Source organism: Coturnix japonica, chromosome 4 (assembly GCF_054131305.1).
Source record: "Coturnix japonica strain WE chromosome 4, WE-NBRP24, whole genome shotgun sequence".
Classification (NCBI taxonomy): Eukaryota; Metazoa; Chordata; class Aves; order Galliformes; family Phasianidae; genus Coturnix; species Coturnix japonica.
This window is the reverse complement of record NC_140666.1, coordinates 8,624,734-8,642,435: the sequence shown is the minus strand read 5'-3', so window position 1 is coordinate 8,642,435 and position 17,702 is coordinate 8,624,734. Positions and strand designations below refer to the sequence as shown.

At 44.0% G+C, this 17,702-nt stretch overlaps 1 protein-coding gene across 6 annotated transcripts in view; it reads left to right on the top strand.

The window, feature by feature from the left end:
• The first annotated feature begins 3,872 nt into the window (after positions 1-3,872).
• Positions 3,873-17,702, top strand: part of LOC107312593 (rho GTPase-activating protein 20-like) — a 32,897-nt gene continuing 19,067 nt past the window's right edge. For 5 of the 6 annotated variants that reach the window (XM_085544388.1, XM_015860162.3, XM_015860164.3 and 2 more), the window contains exon 1: positions 3,873-4,012. The gene's annotated coding sequence lies outside the window, so the exon portion shown is untranslated. The remainder of the gene's footprint in view (positions 4,013-17,702) is intronic. The other variant, XM_015860166.3, reaches the window with a different exon arrangement.

The following is a 17,702-nucleotide window of genomic DNA, read 5'->3' as shown; positions in this document are numbered from 1 at the left end:
ATGTAGGTGGGGAAAGAAGTATAGAATCGGTTGGCTGAGATATTTTCTATGTGATAATCCACTCGCATTCTTCTAAAACACAGTGATTTGGGATAATGGCTTCCAGCAACATATCTTGAATGTCCTTTTGAAAAAGAATAGGGAGATGGTATTGAGGTGGTTGTTTCATTGGTTTTCATGTGTGTGTTATTTGTGTGGGGTTTTTTCATTTGCTTGTTTTTGTTTGATTGTTTGGTTTTTGAGTTTGTTTTGTTTCAGGTTTTTTGGTTTTTTTTTGGGGGGGGGGGAATCAGGGAAGAGGGAATGTTGAATAACTCTAAAAGCTTACTGAGAGCTACAGTTGGAACAAGTTGGTTTTGATCTTTTTGCAGATGGGCTTCCCTGCTGGAAAAGGCTGTTTCAGCAGAGCACTGACATTCAGCAACCCTTTGAAAGACACCAGGGACCTAAAGAGCATCGATGCTGTCAGATTTCCAGACCTGAATTCCTCTCAAATATACCCAGGCTTGCAGCCAATTTGACTGCCTTGGAGCAGTTGTATCTTTAAAAAATGCTTGCTGTTTATTCACATTTCAAAAAAGAGAAGAAAAACATTGTGGAGTGATTCAGAAAGGCAGGCTGATGAAGTGGAGCAACTAAGTCACCAGTGAAGACAACTCAAGAAGAGATTACCTTCCTAAATTCCATATCACTAATTCTATACCTCACAGAGAGTGCTTAGGATTTGTAACCTAGCCTGATATTTTCTTCCTCCATGTCTGATCCTATACACAGCTGCTGTGATACCATAAAAACAAACCAGCTGGGGAGATCAGTAGACTGTTTCTGAGCCCATTCTTATGAAGATTAACTGCTCCTCAGAAAATGATCATTCATGGATGGTTTTTGGCAGGAGGAAAAGGGGAGGGAAGAAGATCCTCTCTGTTTGCTTGAAAATTTAGGGTAAATGTTCTCTTTCACACATTGCTGATCTATAACATACACATATCCTGAAACACTGCTTGTGCAAGCAGATTAAAAAAACACAGCTGAACTCCATTAAACTACCATAGTGAGTGTAATAAGCTTAGGGGCTCTAGAGCATTTTTATTTAATATGAAGGCTTTTATTCAGCCCAGAAGTCATGGGAACTTCCAACTACAAGGGAAAACTTTTCTACTTACTCTATTAGGAAAATGATACTAACACTTTAGAAAGAAATCCTAATCAGAATGGGCAGAACTGTGACAGGACCGTGGATCCACTTAACCAGATGCCAGAAAAATATGAATGAAAGGCACAAATAAGCATTAGGGTTGTTTGCAACATTAAATTTGCCTGGCCCATTTGTACCTTCTGACTTATGGGAATTGCCTCTAAAGGTATTTCCCATAAGAATGGGATCTGAAGGAGAGGGATTACATGTTTGTTTGGTTGGAGTTTTTGTTTTGTCTTTTTTAATACTCTGTGAGCTTATACTGGCTACATTATTTTGCTCTTTTTTCCCCCCTAAATGTGTTATGCTGAATAACACTTGTTTAGAAACTGAGCTTATAAGCATTGAGAAAAGTGTAAAGGTCTGACTGCTGTGTACCAAGTGGCAAATAAAGCATGACTCATATTTATTTTTACTTTTTAAATAATCACTTCATTTTCTAAGAGTCCGCGTGACTGAGATGCTGTGCACATCTTTAACAGTTCAGTTGATTTAACACCTCACATACTTCCTACATACAACCTTGAGTGATTGAAACTTTAACGTAGAAGAGATAAAAATCTTAGTATAGATTAGAGTACGTATTCCTCCTGTAACATGTTCCTTCCAGTGCATCTTCAGAGAAAATTTTATAGCACAGATATTTCCTAACGCAACAGAACTATGAAAGCATCCACCCCTGGTATTTGTTTACCTTGGAATAGCCTCTTGAGTGTCTTTCTCTACACAAATAGACTTCCCCACAGAGACATAATTCCCCCACAGTGCAAATTAGAAAGCGTTTTAAACAGAACTTCCTACTAAGAAAAAAAAAAAAAAAAAAAAAAAAAAAAAAAAAAGGAAGGAAGGATGGGGGGAGGAAAAATTTGTCCCTCACTGCTTTTCATGTCTTCTCAATGATGAATAGCCTCAGATACTTCAGCCTGCGAGGCAGCCACCTGGGCAGATCCCACTTGAAGTGGCACCAGTAATCACAGAATCATAGAATCACCAAGGTTGGAAAGGTCCAACCGTCCACCTACTACCAATAGCTCCCATTACACCGTGTTCCTCAACACAACATCCAGTCATTCCTTGAATACCCCCAAGGTTGGTGACCCCACCACCTCTCTGGGCAGTCCATTTCAGTGCCTGGCCACCCTGCCTGAGAAGTAATACTTCCTAATGTCCATCTTGAATCTCCCCTGCCGTAGCTTGAAACCATTCCCTCTGGTTCTATCACTAATGACATGAGAGAAGAGGCCGACCCCCAGCTCACTACAACCTCCCTTCAGGAAGCTAGAGTGCAGTAATGGAAAATGGGAAGGAGTCTAGGCTGCCCTCTGAGGGCATTTATGTACTTCCCCACTCTGTTCATGACTGCAAAACATTCCTGTGACAGAATCTTTAAAAATCTCAGAGAAACAATTTAATTAGTGTCTATTGTGCTTTACTTAACCGTCAGTGAGACTGAAGTCTTTGCTTAATGGCCTCTTTCAAAAAATGCCTAACACATTGCAGTAACGCCAACAAGCATTGTAACGATAAAATCTATTAGCACAATTGTCATTAACTGCTTTCCTTGAAGAAAGATCAAGGGAGAGGTCAAACAAATACAGAAAGGAAGGTAAGAAAGCATTTCTCATAATGAGATAACAGCTCTCCACCTGTGGAAACAGATATAAGGAATGATACACACAGCCATAGGCAAAGCAAGAAGCTGATATTGATGGTAGAAGGTGGAAAGTCAGGTGGGCAAGGCTATTTCTGACAGCTGGTCTAAAAGATCTGGAGGTGGGAGTGATGGGAGAAAGTAGTGGTACCTCATGAAGTTATTTCCATGCTTTTGTGCTCAGGTGCCCTAACTTCCAAGTTAAGCTGCTTTTCAGAACAAGAATGTAACTGTCGGTGGCCCCATCGGATCTTGGCACATCTGCTGTTTGCCCACAAAAATGTCTGTCAGTGTGATTTTTTTTTAAATTTTTTTTTTTGGGGGGGGTAGCTTCTCCATATCTCTGACTCTACCCTTGAGCAATGCCTGCTGCTGAAAATGAGGCTCTGCACCACTATTGGTAGTGAGACAATCTGCTGGGCCCCCTCCTATGCCAAGTTCATTTCACCTGGTAGTTTTCTGGCCTGCAACAATTTGTGCTTAAACTCTGCACAGAAATGCAGATTTCTGAAAGCAGATCCTGCCTGCTTTCCCCAACACAATTTTTATTTCTTGTCTTTTTTTGTTTGTTTCTTTAATTATTATTATTATTTTCGGCAATGCTTTGGGCAAAGAGGACTATCAGGTGAACACGAAGAGAGGTGGGTTCATCCTAACCGGGGTGAATGTGGAGCATGTCCCTCATCCAACCCCCCCCATCCCGTGTGTGTTTCCACTTCGCTGTACCACGCGGAGTTTCCCGGGAAGGTGCTGAGCTGGAAGTGCCGGCGGACGCTGCCGGGTGGGGCTGGTAATGCTCCAGTGCAGACCGGGCTGTTCCTCTGACGCCCACACCCAAAAAGGATGAGTAGAAGGAGATGGGCTTTTATTCCAGTTTGTCGTTCCGCCAGAGCGCGTCGGCGGTTTGTTCTGCCCGCGAACGAGAACGGAGAGCAGCAGCCGGGCTGGAGGGGGCCGCCGCCTGGCCCCTCCTCTCCCCTCCCTGTCTCCCTCCCGGCCCGCCCCGCCAATGCTCAGCGGAGCTGCCCCGTTCGCAGCGCTGCGCGGCCCCGGTGCTCCGCGTCCGCCCGCCGCCGCCGTGCACCATGGGGGGCGCCGAGCCCCAGCCGCGGGTATGACTCGACCGCAGCGCTCCGAGCTGAGCAGCGGGCTCCGCGCGGAGCCAGGCAAGTACCGCAGTATTGCCCTCCCCGCCAGGGCGCGCTTCGGAGCGGGATGTCCCCGGCCGGCTATCCCGGGGCGGCTGCTCCGCGCGGAGCGGGGGTCTCGTTTCGGCTCCCGCACAGACGTGGCTGCGTTTCAGGGGCAGATCTCGTTTGTCGGGCGAATTTCCTTCATCCTCCCTCAGACGTGGCTGCGTTTCAGGGGCGGTGTCCCTCCAGCGGCAGGGAAGTTCAGAGCCGGACGAGGAGGTGCTGGGGGCGGGGGGGGGGAACTTTCGCTGGCCCGGCTACAGGAGTGGAGGGGAAGATGGGAGTCTTTACGGTGTAGGTATGCCTGTGTGTCTGGAGTAGGGGATCCGCCTGGCTTTGGAGTGGGTCAGGAATGAAATACTCATTTTCTGCAGTATGGAGTTTTGAGAGCGTTTTTTCTCGAGACACGTTTGCATAGTGGGCTTTTTCAGAACGGTGGCAGAATCACAAGTGCAGTCACTGCCTACCTGCCAGGACACCGTGATGGGCAAAACAGCCCTTTTGTCACCGCCTTGTATTTTTAGACTAACCAACAGAAACTGCAGTGTTCCCTGGGCTGAAGAGCATGTGGTACAGGGGAAAAAGTGGAGGTGGTGGGGGAGATGCCAAGCAGCAGTTGCCTTTGGTGACTTTCTGAAGGCAGTGGTGTGAGCAATTGAATTTCATTTTAGCATGAAATAATGGAAAATAAAGGCAAACAGTAAATGTTACTCAAAATGCCAGTTTGAAATGCTAAGAAAAAAAACACCAAAAACCAAAACCATCCAAAACAAACAGCAGTCGAGTAGAACAGTTTTCTTTGGAGGCAGTTTCCACTGGAATAAATATGAAGTCCAATTAAAAAAAAAAGGCTGCAGCTAGCTGTAATATTGATAGTGCTTGCCAAGGGCTGGAAGGTGCTTACAACCAGAGACTTAGAAAGATCCTTACAATCTGGAGCAATCTGTTATTGCACATTTTGCTGCCCATTCTAGAGATTCTTGCAGCTTTTACCTACAGGTCCTACCCAGAGTTGTTAAGACACAAATGTCTGTTTTTCTCATGTTTTTCCTGTCTTTCTACCTTCAGAACATCCCTTAGCATTCCTTCTCCTAATGGGACCCTCAGCTGATGCATTTTGCATAACCCAAAGCGTTGCTGTGATGCACCAGCATTACCTGCTGATTTGGGAAGAAAGGGCTGCTCTTTGCCTCAGCACTGTGCAGGGCTGTGAGCTCATCCACTGGAGCAGCAGGGCTGCAGGCTCTTGCTTCAACATAGTACAGAGTTCCTATGTGAGCTGTGCTCCCTGGGACACACAGAGCACTGCAAGCACTTCCCTGCAGCTGTCCCAGGCTTTCTTCAAAAACTTGATCATCAGTTTGTCTGGCACAGCATTAAGCTAAAGTCCTGGGTGCACTTTGTGGGCCTCTGGGCTGGTGTTCTCCAGGACATACTTAAACAGGAACATTCCGTTTGTGAAATAAGGAAGAAAGCAGTCAGGAGCCTATGCAGACGTTTTAACCCCTCTCATCCCAGCAAGGTTTGTAATGAAACAGTTTTCTCCAAGATCTCTGTACAATCCTGTACAGTTAGACTGATTCGGAAGCCTATTTATTTAACACCATGTAGTGATGTTTTAAAATTTAATATTGGTTCCTTTCAAGAGAAAAACAACTATTGAAGTTTATAGGTTAAAAACTAATGCTTACAGTCTACTTCTTCAAACACAGTAGCATGCCTTGAGTGAGCTCACAGCCTCCTTGGGGATGGGCAGTGCTACACCACCTGTTAGGCAGTACTGTGCAGGTGACATCCTTTATCCTTGGCTGGAAGGTGATCGCAGAAGTTGTCTCAAGGAGTTACCAAAGTATGGTCCACATCCAATCTGCATGGTCATTTTCTCAATAAAACATGGAAATCCAGCCTCACCAGCTCCCTGTCCCACCACGTGCTCCTGGTTACTGACCTGGCATCTCCTTAGGATATTCTTTGACTTGTCAGAGAAAGAGTTTTTGTCAAGATCGCTTACACCTTGTATGGCATATAGAAACCCTGCTTAACAGCACCTTCTCCATTTCAGCCAGAGAATGACACTGCAGCAGTTGCTGTAATTTAAAACAAACAAAACCCCCACACTTTGACTCCTCTTCTTGTTGTTTTTCTATTGAGGGGTCTTCGAGCTGTGGGAAGGACTGGAACAGGGAAGGGTGTGCATGGGCAGCACAAGCAGTCAACCCCTCTTTCCCATTCTCTGCAGTGCTGCCCCTTCTTGCGTTCCCTCGAGAGCAAGTGGTAGAGCAGATAATGATGTGGAAGTTTCCAAAACCTGGTGCTCATAGTGAGCCCTTCAGAAAACAGGTAGGGTGGAGTCCAGTCTGTGGCACACAAGGGAGAAACTGAAGCAAAACAGGATGCTTTTGTGATTTAAAACTTATTTTTCTTAACTCCTGTTGAAAAACTTGGTTTGGTTTGGTTTTGATGTTGCCTGCAGCATTAATTGGGAAATGTACAAACAAAAGAGTTGTGTGCATGTGCTTGCATAAGGAAAGCAAAGAAGGAGGCTCAGGACAATTTTCTGCTTGCAAAAGTAATGATGCCAATAGGAACTGACAACAATGCCAGTAGAAATGTATCTATTCTGGTTTCCTCAATATATATATACCTATATATACCTATAACCTGATGGAATCTATCCAAGATCCATGAAAATGCACAGAACTGGATATGCTTGTTTACACACAAACTTATGTTAAACCCCAGTGATGGGAACAAGGTGTAAGGGGCAGATCAGAAAGCCTTTGGGATCTTTTATGCCATGTAGTGTGCCCTACATTTGGCCTTGTTTCAGCTGATACCGATTTCACAGTTCCTGTAGAGGTTAGAGAAGAAGTAAAGAAGAAACATTGGGAAAAACAAAGGCGAGGAATAACATATGAATCAGGAAAACTGTTTTTAAATAGAACATTTCTCAGAGTTTCCCACTGCCGACTCCTTTGGTCTGTGCCAGAAATGGAGGCACAGAGAGCAGCATCTTAGAGAAGCCCACAACTGCTCGCACTACTCACTGCCAGTGGGTGCAACCTCTGCATCCCCTTGGGATCCAGGTCCTTGCAAAGTACTGGCACTGATGGTTGACTTCAGTGGAAGAAAGGCATTTTCTGTCTTAATCACATCCTCTCATTGGCTCATCTATGACTTTCTGCAGTGGCTTGCAGGAATTGCTTGCATGGGATAATTATGACAGCTTCATGTAAGGGGCTTAAATGGGAGAAGTTCCATTCTACTGCTTTTCTGTTTCCATCTCTTCTGGTGTCCATAAGCTGGAATATATTTTTTAAGGCTTCACAGCTTAACTTGCATTGGTTCACAGCAAGGCGTTTTGCTGTGAGAAAGTGCATGTCTTCCTGTTAGCCTCACTTGGCAAACCACCCTCTGACTTCCAGGTGATTTGATCTCTGAGCTTTCTGTGGTTAGTTTCTCTTCCCTTTCTCAGTCTACTGGCATCTTTTCAGGTTCCTCTTTCACACCTTCATTTTTACATGGGCTCAGCCAGCATGATGCTGTTCCAGCCTGCCTTGCCTAACTGCTCAGCGATGTCTCTCTTGGCCTTTTTCAGTATACCACCCCTAACGTTTTCCTGCAACTCCAACAATTGGCAAAGTGCAATTTTTGTAGCCAAAGTCTGCTTTTCTTTGCCCAGCTTGTGTAACTTTAGATTTGCAGATCCACTGAAATTCATGGTGTTTGGAGCCTCATTGTCATCAAATGCAAAATTCCATAGGATTAACAATTTGTCCTACAATTCAGGACAAAGCTGAGTTCTGAGAGATTCAACATTGGATAGTAGTAATAAGTGTATTAGCTGTCTAGTTATTGTTGAGTAGATGGGCAAGCAAGAGAAAGGGGATATCGCCTTTCATGGTGTGTGTGCTGGAAGAGGTGCTGTTGATGAATCCATCTTTCAGCCAGCCAGCTCTGAAAATGCCACTTAACAACCTTGTGTCTGTGGAGCACTAACGGGATGCTTAAAAGTCATAAAGGGATTAATATTCAGCTCTAATGAAATCCAGATGCACAGAGCTGTCTTTTTTCAAGCTCTTTTCCATGGCCAAGCTGCAAATAAATTTGTTTAATCAGTATAAATACATGAGAAGCTCCAGACATGCAATGTGCAGTAGATACTTAAACTCACAGACACCAAAGGCTAATGGCAGTACCTGTCCAAGAGGAATGGGTTTCCCACTGACACTCTGCTTGTAACAAAACTGATAATTCCTAAGGTGGGAATGTGGGACCTTTCTTGGGAAGCACAGCTCGTGCATGGTTTTTTTTCGTTCAGACTGAGGGAAGCTGTCTTGGAACTAAGCCTGCTTCTATTCCTAAGGAAAAGCCAAGGCAGGTATAATGGCAAGGAGAGTCTGGTCGCTCTATCACGGATGTGTTGGAGGTTCATTAAGAGCCTGGGAGCTGGCAGTGATTGCGTAACTTGTGCAATGGCAGGAAGAGGGAGAAGTAAGAATTCCTGCGTTCAAGATGTGTTCAATGAGCCTGAAGCATTACAGTGCTGTTTGTAGTTAACATTTTCTCTTCCTTGTGCAATTTTTATCTCCCTATATCACAAGCTGAGGGTGGGTACTGTACATTTCAAGTGCTGGTAGATCATCAGCCCTAACGAGGGTTGATCCTGTGTACTTGAGCTCAGCAGCTCTGCTTTGGAGAAACGAGTAGTTCTGTAACTGGGCAGACCCAGCAGCCCAGGAGATTTTAATTCTTTTTATAGTAGCAGGAGAGGGGAAGAAAGGGGGTTATTTGGAAGGCATGAAGAAATGTAGTACATTCTTCTGTTCCTCACATTTGATTGCTCTTTTAGTTTTTCATTTTGCCAAATCACAACTCAGCAAACTGTTTATTTGCATTAAAAAAGAAATACTGATTCTTAATTTACTTTGGCCTTGGTGATGACATTTTATACTGTCAGTAAGCTTCCTCCCAATGTTATATGTACATCCCTCTTTAAAATAGAAGTTTCTACTCCAGAGAACCAGCTTACATTAAATGTTTTAAAGTGCTTTTTAAAAGTATGCACCCACTGATTTACCACCTGTAATTGTTTGTTGCTATATTCATAATCAGAGCATACCACAGCCCAATGCTGGAGATCATATGTACATATATATACATATCTGTATGTAGAGGATTTCTTAAGACCTATAGAGGCAAGAAGGCATTCCTAGTGAGAGGTTCCTGGAGTAGCTTCATTCCAGAAGACCTCTAATACTCTCCATGAGGCATCAGTCTCCCCTGTGCTTTTTGGGACATCCTCTTTCTTTGCCATCCACCACCAATGTTGTGCAGTCCTGAGGAAGGAAGACCCTGCAGGCACAAATAACCAATGGCAGCAGGGGAAAAATCAGATGGAACAGATGAGTGTGAGTCAAACTAATCCCCAGTTACTCCCGGGTGGAAAACCTACTCAGCCTTTGGCAGTTGAGAATTGTTTCTCCTGCTCACCCTTATATGGGACATTTTAAAATAAACCATTAGGGCTCCATTTCTTGGAAGGAAAATGAAATGTTTCAGAGTGCATCCTTGCAAACTGATTTAGCACCATCATATCTGCATATTTTAAGAAACTTTTGGGTTTAGTTGCAGGTGGTTTTTGCATCAAGGGAGAGAGAAGCAATTAGTAAAACTGCATGTGAAGGTTAACTTGTGCAAAACAGTTCAGATAAATGTTCACACGCTATTTTCTTACTTCTGTACGCACATTAAACTCAGCTCCATCTCTGTGCTGTGGCCACACAACATTACATTATGTTTTGTTCTCTGATTAATTTGGCTTTCTACGGATCTGAAGTAGTTCAAAGGGTTAAAGTGGTGACAAGAGAGTTAAAGATTCTCCCTAGCATTTGCAAGGAAATGTTAATACCAAATGTCTTTGCTGGCAAAATTCACCCCAAAGAAACAGCTGCACTTATTTTCCTGTCTTCTGGGCCCTGAATTTTCACTCTGTTTAGGGTGAAGTAATATAACTATTAGAGTATAAATGGACAGACAAACATGTCCTTACCTGACATGCAGCAATATGGAAAAACTAGGCAGGAAGGACTGGAATAGTGTAGCATTAGCCAGAAAACATAAGGGACTGCCAGAGCCTCAGGCTGGGGGAGGCACAGGGCAGTTAGCATAGCATTAATTGGGTTGTGTGTGCTCCTAGAGCTGCTCCTTTTTGGAGGAATTGAATCATTTGTGTTATGGAAAAAACTTCTTGTAGCTCCAGTGGCTGCATGCAGGCCTGCCTCATCAGACAAGCAGAGGATAACAAATTTTAACACATTGGGAATTTCTAATAATATTCCATGAGATTTCACCTGCTTAATTTCTGTCTGCTCGTTTGTCTGTGCTTTTGGATAAACTCCTTGGCAGGAACCACATCTGCCTTTTCTATGCAGTGAAAATGTCGCAATAACAACTTGTGATCTGAGGAGAAAGGACACCTGGCTTAGATCTCTCCCTGAAGGTGCACCGAGCTCCCAAGTCTAGCTCTGCCACTATGTTTCTATGCCTACCTGCTCATTACCTGTCATCACTATGAGCCTCATTGCCTCAATTTTTGAAGCTTCTGCTTTGAAGCTGAAGTAGACCTATATGGCGTGAGGGTAAGGAAGGGCCTGGCTGAGTGAAAACTGTAGTGTTTTAGAAACCACCAGCTAGAAAGTGTTATGCAACCATATAGAGGTAAAAGCAGTGGCAGCCAGTTGTCCTGAAAGCTCTCACTTGGCCAGGTATAGCAGTGGGTCTTCCTCCAGACATGCAGGGTTTGCTTCTCTTCCCCTGTTCACCTGCCCTGGAATGTCTCTAGAACAACTGCAGAGGCCTCATGCACTGCAGGGGTGCCCACGTGGCATCCTTATGGGAAATGGGATGGGATGTCTCAGCACTTGGAGGCACTCCTACAGCTGCTGAAAACGGAGGACAGAGCATTCATATGAGTTCAGTGCATGAGAAGGTGGAAAAACTGCAGTGGCAGGGAGTGCTGGCAGTGCTAGATGGCTGTTAGCCTGAGGCTTCATTTTCCATTCCTCTCTGTGTGGTGAATCATGCCTTTGAGCTACTGTGCTGCCTGATGTTCCTCCTGGTCTTACAAAGACCTGAGAATCACAGGGAGATTACGTTTATAGTGTTATTAATCAAGCACTTTTCCCTGCACTAATTTTAAATGCAAATCAGCTTAATGAAATTACAAACCTGGTTGTTTTCAAGTCTTGTAACCTAATGCCAGATTTCCTTTTAGCAGTGAACAATCTTTTCTTCTCTGTTTGTCTCTTAAGTTAGTTTTCAAAATTGGAATGCAACTGCAGTGTTATACAGACACTTTGTAGAAGTGTCCCACAGTCACATAGAGACAGAACAGAAGGCAGAAGTAGATGGAAGAGCAGCAACAATTTTTTTCACATGGATCTAACCCAAGCCATCAGTTAATTGTTTCTGTACTCTTAAATGGCTCCTAAGTTATTTTTCTAACGTTACCTAAGAGCTAAATAACTGTGTGCTGTATTTATGCGTTTATTGGTTACAGTTGATTAATAGCAGAGATCAGCTATCTGCCCTGACACAACATAATATTGTGTATTCACAGGAAAAGATTATTTCATGAGATCCATGAAAGAATGAGAACAATATTGGTGTTATTAGCTATGAGCTGTCTGTAATGCTCTGGGTGATCAAAGACATTGTGACTGATGTCTGTTGTCTCTGGCAGTGTCTTCAACAACATAAACCTACCTAACTGATCTAAATGTCAGCATGGAGTTTGCTCAGAGCCCACATTCATGATCAAATATATTTGTGTTTTAAAAGTATATGACTCCTTTTAACCACCTTCAGTTTATGACTTTGAGAGACTGACTAAGAGCCAAGTTTTCTGTATTAAAAAGTAACAGAAAGTAAAAGCTCAGCGAGAAGCAGATTTCCCATGGACAGGTAAGCTAGGAGCCTGCAGCCATACTAATGACATCTTGGAGGGGCTGCAATCCTTCTTCTCCATTCAGCAGCATGCAAAGGACTCATGGTGAAACGTCAGTATGCTGGAAGTAAGGATAGACCTTGTTGAGAAAGGCATTAGCGGATATAACTGCTTTAAACCAGTTTTAAATTGCCTAAGAACAGTAAAGTTCATAATCCTGTAAATAAAGAAAGAATTACTTACCCCTTTCTGATGATCAGGGCTTACCAAATACTCCAAAGGAGAGGATCTGTAAGGAGAGATCCTTCCTTCGTGGCGGCCAACCCTTGAATGAGGTCTGGGGAGCTTCCACCTGTGCTCCTAGGCCTGGCTGCTCCCCTTCACCAGGGGCTCAATCACTGCTGTGACATACAGGCTGTGACTTAACATTCCCATACACACCTAAATTAACTCTCTCCCTATATTTCATCATATTGCTTTTAATTCCCCTGAACACAGGGAAGCCAGAAAAATAAAGCTGGTCTAAATTCCATACAATGGTTTGTAATTCAGCTTCAAATTTATTATTTTTTTTAAATCCTGCTTTTGATAGCAATAGAATCAGTGTAGGAGCTCATTAATCAACCAGATGTGAAAGAACAGAAGGGGTGATGGTTAAATGGTTATGATGGTTAGATGGTTATGACTGTGAGTAGGAAAGGGACCTAGGGGTGTTGGTTGATGCTCGGCTGAACATGACTTGACAGTGTGCCCAGGTGGCCAAAAGGGCCAACAGCATCCTGACCTGTATAAGAAATAGTGTGTCCAGCAGGAGCGGAGAGGTGATCATCCCCCTGTACTCAGCTCTGGTGAGGCCACATCTTGAGCACTGTGTTCATTTTGGGACTCCTCACTGCAAGAAAGGCATCGAGGGCCTGGAACATGTCCAGAGAAGGGCAATTAAACTGGTTAGGTGTCTGGAGCACGAGTCTTATGAGGAGTGGCTCAGGGAGCTGGGGTTGTTTAGCCTGGAGAAGAGGAGGCTCAGGGGAGACCTCATTGCACCCTACAACTTCCTGAAGAGAGGTTGTGATGAGGAGGGGCTTGGCCTCTTCTCCCAGGCAACAAACAGGACCTGAGGAAATGGCCACAAGTTGTATCAGAAGAGGTTTAGATTTGGCGTAAGAAGGAACTTTTTCTCTCACTGAGTGGTCAGGCACTGGAATGGCTGCCCAGGGAGGTGGTAGAGTCACCTTCCCTGGCAGTGTTCAAGAGGCGTCCAGATGAGAAGCTACAAGATGTGGTTTAGTGGTTTCATAGTTTCATAGTTTCATAGTTTCGTGCGGGTTGGAAGGGACCTTAGAGATCATCGAGTCCAGCCCCCGGAATTCGAGCCTCTGTGTTGCAGAGCGGCACTTCTACCACTTGCGCCACAGGGGGGATTCGAACTCCAGGCCCCAGTGTTGCAAGGCGGCGTCCTTAACCACTGCGCCACCGGGGCACAGTTTGTTGTAGCAACAGTAATGGGGGACAGTTGGGCTGGATGATCTTGTAGGTCCTTTTGAACCTTGTGATTCTGTGATGATGATGATTTCTATGATAATTTCTATGATTTCTAAATTAAATTCTGAGGTTATTGGGCAGATGGACTTCTTCACAACAGAGATGCTGACAAGTGCATGTCCTTGATCTAGAGTAAAATATTAATTTTTAAACTATGTCCATCTCTAACAAGATTCAGTACTAGTAAAATCAGAGTACAGTGCTTCCCTTGTCCATGAGAGGGAGGAAATGGCTGTCATCTTTGCCTCAGCAAAGAGTGTATGGGGTGGACATATGCTGACAAATCTTCCCTTGGGAAAAGCAGATGCACTGAAAACTAACATTTTATGGAGGCACTGCTTTGGAAGAGCCTTGCAGTAAAATGGTAAGCTTTGAAAGAATTCTTCCTATCACAAAGGATCTTAAAGTTTTTTACCAGGCAAGTCTCTTTCAGAAAACATCCTTGTTTTGTGCCATGCCCACTGTGCCCCATGGTCTCTGTCACTGCAGAGGTTCTGTCATAGGATCACATAATCACCAAGGTTGGAGGAGACCTCCAAGATCATCCAGTCCACTAATATTTCCCCACTAAACCATGTTCCTTTATATGACATCTAAATGTTTCTTGAACACCAGATCTGTATCTATTGCACAGGTGGTCCTGCAACTGGGCAGTTGTGGGCTTGCATATGGCCAAGTCAACCATCATCTTGTCTATCTCCCACTCCTGATATAGAAGCAGAATCTCACATCCATGCCATCATAGCTTACAGTCTTCCATAGCACCAGCAGCCTGTAAGCAAGAGAGATGTCTTTCCTTATTGCTTTTCACTGGCTGACGGAGACAAATCTGACCAGGAAGCTTCTTGCTGCTGCTGGCAGAGTGAAGTAGTCGTACCAACTTACACCAGTTGTTGTGGTCACAGAAAATATATGGCATTTTTGAAAATGTATCAAAGCTTATAAAACAAATATTTCAATTTATGTTTTGCAGAAAAATTGAACTTAAAAAAAAAATAAATTGTTTTTGAATATGAACTATACCTGATAGCGGCATTCCACTGTGTAGTGGAAATGTTCATTCACAGCCTGAAGCAGTGATGGAGCACCTGGTGGGAAGGCAAGGCCAACCCTGGGGAGCTCAGGTGCATGCAGTGTACCTGACTGATGGAAGGGATGGAGCCAAGATACACCCCTTCCCAGCCCTCATTTAAGTGGAAGTGAGGGTATCTTGCTGGATACCCTTGCCTACTTGAGGCTTTCCAGCCTCGAAGTAGCTTTTTTCCTTCATTTTTGTGTCCATTGCTGCTGCGTTTGGGCTTGTTCTCATTTACTGCAGCCAAAGACTCTGCTACTCTACTGTTACAGCTACACTCTCTATCACATTATAGCATTACATACCACCACAGACATTACAGACTTTGACTAACTATTGAGAGGGAAGATCCAGCCTGTACTAAGTAGCTGTCATTATTTTTCAGTCCCCTCCCACCTTAATTATCTGAAAAACAACGTTCAAGTACAGAGGTCAGTGGGAGGGGGGGAAATCTGCTTGTGCTGGCTCACGGAATCGATACTGTAGGCCTTACATGGGTTTGGAATGAGGGGCATTAGACTCACAACTTTCCCAGAGCCAAGAAATACGCAGCTAGAATTGGCAACTCAGAGATGTGTAATACACAAACAGGGTCTGGAGTGTTGCAAGCGTTCAAGCGCTTTCAAGTATGTTGGGTAAACGACTATCTGTTTCCATGGTAAAAAAAAACAAAAACCAAAAAACAGCAGAGATTCTACTGTGTCCCTCTGAGGATTCTCTTATTCAAGTGCCTGGTTAATGTGAGCAGAGATGACTTCCAGCAAAAGCACTCCCTGGCTCTGATGCTGTGGGGCACAGCAAAGTGATCTCTTCATCTGAAAGTAATGCTTTGTGGAAATGCTGTGTGATGCTGTCTGGCACCCAGGATACCTCCACACTAAGGAGCTGCCTCCAAGCACCAATGGTTCTTGGGGGGCAAAGAGGCTGTGGCTGCCTGTCCTGTAAAGAACAAAGGAGCAAAAGGAGGATCTGTCTGGTGTAACACCATGCTTTGGATTTGTTTCAGAAGTAGCCTCTGAAGCGTTCATGTGTCTGTTAGTAAATAATTGTCCCACGTCATAGTTAAAGGAAAAGGTGAGCTCATTTTCTCCTATTGTGGGACTTGCAAAAGCTTTTGCATTGCATTTCAAATTATTTCTCCCAGTATAAAGGCCGAGGACTGGCAGAGGATGTTGTCTCAGCTCCCTATGTTGGTCTGAGATTCTTCTTTATGTTAAAAATACATCAATCTGAATCTGTTTGTGACTTGAGCTTACCAGCTGATGCCAGCATGTTTGCTTCTCTGTTGCTTTGGTCATATTTTTGGTGTATGAACCGGTCAGCCCTCTCTTGTTGTTGCTTTTCACATGGTGCTGAAAGAACACCCTGAGTGCTAGGAGACTCTTCTCTTGTCTAGTAGTTTCTTATCATAGTATCATAGTCTTGTGCGGGTTGGAAGGGACCTTAGAGATCATCGAGTCCAACCCCCCGGGATTCGAGCCTCTGTGTAGCAGAGCGGCACTTCTACCACTTGCGCCACAGGGGGGATTTGAACCTGGGCCTCCGGTGTTTCAACGTGGCATTCCTACCACTTGCGCCACCGGGGCACACGGTAGTTTCTTAAAGAAATGTTGTTTACATAGGCCTTGCAAAACAAGGTTACTTGAAATGGAGTACCCAGCTTTGCTCTCCCAAACAGAAGAAGAAAAACGATCAACAGTTTCACCATACCTGGCTACTGAAATGAAAGGCAGAGCAGGGTTTTATTCCTCTACTCTTCCTCTGGAGAAAGGCAATGACAAGGCTTCTTGGAGGGCAATGCTGACAACATCCAGATACAATCTGAAACCATTCCTGATGGTCAAAAGAAAAAATCCGTATGGACTTCATCAGCTCTATAGTAAATCCTGACTCTGATATATCCTGTGAAATTTATTCTGGGGAAAATATTTTCCCACATTTCACTTACTTTGTTTATGTAGTTGGTATCCCTTACCTCTTTACACTGTGGAGAAGATTAGTAGGTGGATAAATGATTGTTTTATGCAGTGAGGTCCGTAGCTACTACGTGATCCTTTGTAACAGAAGAATGTGTCACTTGCATGGTTTTATCAGAACACCATTGAAAATGTTACAACAGTGCCCCTGGCCCAAGGAGGCATTAGATCTTCCTGCAGGCCTATTTTATTTATTCAAGAGACCTTTGCAGCTGACAGCTACTTGGGTGTTTCCACTACATAACGACACCCTAAGACACTGCCTGACTGACACCCTGCTGTGCTGTGTTTTGTAGGAACGTTTCATCCTATTAAGGCACCTGGGAAAGGCAGATCTTCCTTTTCAGTATGGACCCTCTTTTTACAAAACAAATGTTTCTGAGTTGATGTTCATTTTATTTAGTTCTCTTTGTGAAGCTACCAAAGAAAGAACTTTGCTTGGCAAGGTCATACCAGGAAATGAAGGAGAAACTGCTGTCCCTCTGTCTACTTAGGTACTCATACACAAATAAATTATTCAGAGAGCATTACTGATGCCACACAGCTGAGCATTCATATGTTAGGAAATGACCTACTTAAATTGCTTTTATACCCCACTCTAGCTTTGAGTTATGTGACCATACTCTGTTTTTCACAAGCCCATCTGCATTTTGGAAGACTCAGACCAGGTCAGGCATTAATCAGCAGTCTGTGCTGTAGAAAGGTCTTGCCTGTGGAATTCTTTAATCTTTTGTCAGAGAAGTCAAGAAGTGTTTTATAAATGGAATGGGGCACGAGTAAGTGTGCTCCTTCCCTGGCAACTGTACTCCACCCCTGCCTCTGCCATGCGTTTCCATTCTGAACCATAGTGAATAAATTACACCAACTTTTGAAGTGATCACTGGTGACCTGCTCAATTCTCGAGATTCCATTAATGCAAGGAGACATTTATAGATGTGTTGAGCCCTTGTAGCTATAGTAAAAAATGAGCAGGGTGTGTTCTTCTAATGTGCTGAACGCTAGGCACCCAACTTCACTGCAGTCATTTTGGTCTTGGCCTTTCCATCAGTAAGATGGGTGTGATACCTTCCTCCAACATTGCAAGAATGTCATGTTAACATAGCTAATGTAAAGTAGCACTCT